The following is a 6,000-nucleotide window of genomic DNA, read 5'->3' on the forward strand; positions in this document are numbered from 1 at the left end:
CACACAGGAGGATTTGGCACCCCACTCCAGTACTCTTGCCTGGAAAATTCCATGGACTGAGGAGCCTGGTAGTCTACAGTCCACGGGGTCGCAGAGTCGGACATGACTGAGCGACTTCACTTTCACTTTTCACTTTAAAAAGAACAACAGGCCTACAAAATGACAAGGCCTTTCCTCTTCCAAATACTTATCCCCCGAAAACACACACATAGCCACCCCAAACTTGTTCAAAAATATTCACTAACCACTTTAATACTCAAGGCCTATAAACAATTTAAGTCTCCATCAACAGATGGATGGATAATTATTTATTGTGCCTGAAAAATTAATCAGCAGTTTAAAAAAATGACATATACCTATGAACCACAAAATTATTAGTCTGAGTGAAAAAACCAGACTCCCCACCCTGCAAGAAAAACCCTGAAAGAATATAAGCTCTATGATTTCTTTTATACAACATTACAGAAAATTCAAAGCATTCTTTAGTGGTAGAAGGAAGATCCATAACCAGGAGGGGTAGAGAGCAGGATGCATTACAAAAGAGCACAAAACATTTTTAGAATGATGGACATATTTGTTATCTTGATTTTGATTATGGTTTCTTATGTATATACATATGTCAAAAGTGATCAAATAACATACTTTACATATGTATAATTTAGAGTACTTCAGTTATAACTCAAATTTAAAGAAGAAAAAAGAGAGAAGGTCCCTCTCTCTGGCTCCAAGTAATTTAAAAAATCCGAAAAAAAAAAAAAAGAAAAACTCTGTATCTGCCCAAATGAACAAATAAATGACAGAATCCCAGAGGGCTCTGTAATGTGAAATTTGTGGTTGGAGAGGCCTTTCAAGTAATTTCATTGAGGCTTCATGAACGTCTACTGTGTCTACATACACGGTTTCCTTTATATAGTCCTGAACGTGCCAAAATTAGTTTTAGAATGTCTGCAAATCACTTCATCAGAACACCTGAAAAAATGGAGCATGTTTAGAATAGAGGTATAAGTTCCAAAGGGTATTATTTGAACATCAATTCTTTTAGGAATTAATTTCCAGTAAAAATGCTCTCACTACTCCTTGAAGAATCACAGGGCACATTAATGTAAATTTTCTGAGAGGTACTAAAGTCAAGAAACCAGTTTAAATTTGAACAGATATTCCCCAAACACTGAACTCGAGCATTCCTTTTAGAGCAGATCATGGAAAACATATTAGAAAGACTTTGGGTGAAATAGTTGACCTCAGCCATTTGAAATCAAGATGAAATAGAAGCCTCAAATAACCTAGGGCATATGTGTATATCCTGGAATTATAGCCCTGTTATTGTCCCTTAACCCAAATCCCAATCTCATTGAATCTCATCTGTAAACTAAGGAGAATCAATTCAATGTTTTTTAATATTCTTTCAGATTTATGAAGTTATCTTTCTTTTCAAAAGAATTCATTTTTCCTTTCTCTCTCCCAGAAGTACAAAAATTCCAGAGTTTGCAATTTATAAAGTAATAGACTTCATAGCAATGAAGAAGAAAAACTGACTTATAATTAGCAACGAGAAGAAAAAAAATTACAGACACAGTGGTCCAAAAAAATGGTGGGATGAGTAACTCAAAAACCAAAGAGGAGAGAGTGGGAGAGATAAATTAGGATTTAGGGATTAATATATGTACATTACTATATATAAAATTGGTAAACAGCAATGCCATACTGCATAGCACAGGGAACTATACTCAATATCTTGTAATAACCTATAATGGAAAAGAATCTGAAAAAATACATATATCCATATACACACACACATATATATGCATGTATAACTGAATCACTTTGCTACACGCTTAACAACAACATTGAAAATTGACTATACTTCAGTTTAAAAAAAGCTAAGATTTTCTGTCACTGCAATTAAACAGAGACTGGACAACCAATTATCTGGAATGTTGCAGAGAATATCTCCGTAACAGGTAGAAGAGTTTAAAAACAGATGATTTTTCTACAAATGACCCAATTTCATTCATTTTTAAGGCTGAGTAATATTCCATTGTATATATTATATACTGCTGCTGCTGCTAAGCCGCTTCAGTCGTGTCCGACTCTGTGTGACCCCAGAGACGGCAGCCCACCAGGCTCCCCTGTCCCTGGAATTCTCCAGGCAAGAATACTGGAGTGGGTTGCCATTTCCCTCTCCAATGCATGAAAGTGAAAAGTCAAAGTGAAGTCGCTCAGTCGTGTCTGACTCTTAGCGACCCCATGGACTGCAGCCTACCAGGCTCCTCTGTCCATGTGATTTTCCAGGCAGGAGTACTGGAGAGGGGTGCCATTGCCTTCTCCGATATTATATACTACATCTTCTTTATCCATTCATATGTAACATTTAGGTTACTTCCATGTGCTGGCTATTATAAATAGTGCTGCAATGAACACTGGGGTACATATGTCTTTTTTTAATATTTATTTACTTATTTAATTGATTGTTTGGTTTACAAAATTGGTTTGATTCCTGTCATACATCAACATGAATTAACCACAGGTGTACATTTTTCCTGAGAAGGCAATAGCACCCTACTCCAGTACTCTTGCCTGGAAAATCCCATGGACTGAGGAGCCTGGTGGGCTACAGTCCATGAGGTCGCTAAGAGTCGGGCACGACTGAGCGACTTCACTTTCACTTTTCACTTTCATGCATTGGAGAAGGAAATGGAAACCTACTCCAGTGTTCTTGCCTGGAGAATCCCAGGGACAGCGGAGCCTGGTGGGCTGCCGTCTATGGGGTCGCACAGAGTCGGACACGACTGAAACAACGCAGCAGCAGCAGTACATTCTTCCCCTCATGCGTCTTTTTGAATTAAGGTTTACTCACAGTCTATAGCTAGTAGTGGGCTTCCCTCATAGCTCAGTTGGTAAAGGATCTGACCTGCAATGCAGGAGACCTGGGTTTGATTCCTGGATCGGGAAGATCCCCTGGAGAAGGAACTGCCAACCCACTCCAGTATTCTTGCCTAAAGAATCCCCATGGACAGAGGAGCCTGGCAGGCTACAGTCCATGGGGTCGCAAGAGTTGGACATGATTTAGCAACTAAACCACCACCACCACCATGCCCAGTAATGGGATTGCCGGGTCATATGATAGTTCTAGTTTTAGTTTTTAAGGAACCTCCACACTGTTCTTCATGAAAGTGTTAGTCTCTCAGTTGTTTCTGACTCTTTGAAGACTCCATGGACTGCAGTCCACCAGGCTCCTCTGTCCATGGAATTCTCCAGGCAAGAATACTGGAGTGGGTAGCCACGCCCTCCTCCAGGGGATCTTCCCAACCCAGGGATCGAACCCAGGTCTCCCGCACTGCAGGCAGATTCTTTACCATCTGAGCCACCACTGTGGCTGATTTACATTCCACCAGCAGTGCAAGAGGGTTCCCTTTCTCCATACCCTTTCCAGAAACTAACAAAGCATTATCAAGCAATTATGCTCCCTTTAAAAAAGGCCAAGAAGATGACTTTTATCCATTCAGGGACTACTTTCTGGGCATCTGTATTGTAGTGTCAAGTGCTAGAGTAAAAATGAATCATGCCCTAAAATAAATCTCAGTCCAGTGTGGGAGAAAGGATAAGCCGGCAATTGCAACACAGGGTATTAAGTGTTGAAAGAGAGCCAAACTGAGTATTTTCGAGGTACATCAAAGGACATCCTAACCTAGCCTTGGATAACAGCTCAGCCAAGTCCCAATAAATTAGCCTCTATTAGCACACATATCCCAAGAGTGAGGAAGCACAGGTTAGAAAGTATTGGGCTAGTCTGAGTTCACTGGGCAAAGTCACTTAACAAAATGAAGTACATTGTGAACTCTCTCAGTCTTCAAGTTATAAAGGAAAATCTGTACTTGTTTTCTTAGGAAAAAAATGCTTATTACGTTTACTCTTATTGTTTTTGATCTATGCATATTAGGTTAATTAGTAGCCCATAAAATGAATGATTGCACTACACTGCCATTTATAGATGAAATGAAAGATCATTTTCATCCCTACCCAGATGTAGTCAGAAATATACCATCTTGTATTCATCATCCTGTTTTTACCAAGATAATTGGAGACATGACTGTGTTTGTTTATGAGGGTTTTTCTAATTGAAATTGGATACTTGGTGTTTTATCCTCATCATACAAAGTACTACCAAATTTGGAGATACATGCACTTTTAAGTGTTTGAATAATTCAATCTATTAAATTTATTCTATAAGTTCTTAATTGGAATGTTTTAACATTTATTTAGTGAGTCAAAATACCATGGAGGAGCTTTAGCATCATATTTAGGGGGACTGGGTCTGTGTTCCTGGGAAATAAATGGGTCCTGATGAAAAGTATAGTCTCTCTTTCATCAAACTTTATGGAACTGGGCCACCAAAGTGATACTGACATGCTGGTCTGGGGCAATTCAAGCTGCTTGTATTGAGAGAAACTCCACAAAATGTTTTCTCTCCATCCTCTGCGAGTGGCCCTGTTCCACTGTGAAGAAACTGATTTCCGATGGAAAACACCATATATGTAGGTAATAAATTATTCTACAGTATATGGAAGGAAACCAACTATTCATAGTATTTACCATGTACCGTTAGGGTCCCAGGCCAAGAACGGATCAGCTCTGCTTAGTGGAATTAGGGAGAAATCTGTGCATAATGGGGTGTGTCAACTGACACATAAAGGATGAGTGAGAGTTGAACAGGTGAAGAAAAGAGAGTAAGAGAGGAGGCAACAAGTAGGTAGTGGTGAGAAGTTATGCTCAGGAGTATAATCAGATGCTCAGTAAAGGTAAAACAGCACTGAGAAGGTTAATAAAACACATTGCCAGGTCCCAGTTTGGTCTCTCTCTACGCTGAAACCAGGAATTTGTGTTTTTAAGTATAATATTACTCTACTTGGCCCAACACACTCATAGGAACTTCTGGGAAAGAACACAGGATGACGGTGTTTCATGCAGAGGGAGAGACCACCTACTTATAAGCATTAACTTTACTAAGTTTCTTAATGTAATATCTTTGTCATATGAGATCTTTTTATACTTTTATAAACTAAACTTTTTAAAGCATTTCTAAGGCTTCAACTATATTCTATCCAGTAAAAGAATATTAAAACAAACTTCTTATTTATTTCTCTTAAATTAATCCATATGAACCAAAAAATACATTCATTCATACATAAGGTTTTATTTTTCTGCTTTTCCTCCCTTCTGTTCTCATCCAATTCTTAAGGCTTTAATAAAAACATGTTTTCAATGAGCAAAGTTGTAAACAAAACTAAATTGTGTTCCTAAGGAAAAAACTGTGAAATATGTACTTTGCAAATGGCAAATATCATAATCTATAGGCAGAAAAAATATATTATAAATATGTAGCTGTGACATGAGGGGGGGAAACACCTGAAATATTATTATTTTTCATCATAAGACTGATTCAAAAAAGAAACAATGCATTTGACAGAGCCATGTCTCAGTCCTGTATGAAATTCTGATCCTTAATAAGTTAGTACAGACAAGACTTTATGACAGACCATCTCCCATCCACAATTATCGTGTCTCTGAAACAGGTGCCCAAAGTCCCCCAAATATAGTCTCCTTTTCATTATTATAAATGTAAGATTGAGAAAGAGAAAAAATAGTTGGAACTATACTAATATCAGGGCCAAATTTTGAGATGTTCAAATGCACTTTAACAGATTAATAGTCTAGACTGAGATTTTATGGACAACATGTTTAAGAAGGGAAAATAAATTACAAATGAGAACAGAGGCACATTTCAAGAAAAATAACTTACTTTAGTGACTGTTTCTCCTCTTCCTTATAGGTTTTAGGATCAGAAAATATCCTACTAAATTACTAAATATTAAGAACTACACTGATACTCAGAGTGCTTGGTGTTTTTTCTCCAAAACTTCAAAAAACAGAAACCTGTTCCCTCTGTATTCTCCAATAGTACTTGTCCTAACAGCGGGCACATGGCAGGGGCTCCCCAGC

The 6,000-nt window shown here is 38.0% G+C and overlaps 1 protein-coding gene across 1 annotated transcript in view; it reads right to left on the reverse strand.

The window, feature by feature from the left end:
* The window catches only part of LOC104980051 (NADPH oxidase 4-like), a 31,167-nt gene that overhangs the window by 24,288 nt on the left and 879 nt on the right, over positions 1-6,000 (reverse strand). The window lies entirely within an intron of this gene.

The sequence above is a fragment of the Bison bison genome, unplaced genomic scaffold, assembly GCF_000754665.1.
Source record: "Bison bison bison isolate TAMUID 2011002044 unplaced genomic scaffold, Bison_UMD1.0 scf7180017858676, whole genome shotgun sequence".
Classification (NCBI taxonomy): Eukaryota; Metazoa; Chordata; class Mammalia; order Artiodactyla; family Bovidae; genus Bison; species Bison bison.